A 525-nucleotide genomic window follows, 5' to 3' on the forward strand; every position below is an offset into this window, starting at 1 on the left:
TGCTGCTGCTGGCAGCCCCCCCTTATACATTTGTCCTTGCATGCGTTCTACGAATTCCCAAGCAAAGGAGGCAGGACAGCCAGTCGTTGCTGCTGCTGCTGCTGCTGTTGTTGCTGCTGCTGCTGCTGCTGCTGAGTCTGAGCGAGCCACCCAGAACTGAGGCAACCCAGTAAAGTCCACAAGGATGCCCGCGTGCTGCAGCAGCTCCTGTAAGAGCTCTGCGTCTTTGTGTAGCTGGCTGCATGTGAGCCCGGCTTGCTGCAGCTGTCTTTGTATGCTGCTGCTGTGCTGGCAGTCTGCTATCTCCTGCTGCAGCAGCTGCAGCAGCAACTCACGAGGCTGTAGCTGCTCCTGCTGCACCAGTTGTCTGCTTATACTATCCCACTTATGTTGCACTGGTAGTGGTAGTTTTCTTGATGGATCGGCCCCAGGATATATAAAGAAAGAATATAAAAAATATAAGTAAGAGCATCCTTCTCTTCTGGTGTCTGTACACCCCAGATACTCACGCACCCACCTATGGCA

Source organism: Eimeria mitis, genomic scaffold (genome assembly GCF_000499745.2).
Source record: "Eimeria mitis Houghton genomic scaffold, Emh_scaff911, whole genome shotgun sequence".
Classification (NCBI taxonomy): Eukaryota; Apicomplexa; class Conoidasida; order Eucoccidiorida; family Eimeriidae; genus Eimeria; species Eimeria mitis.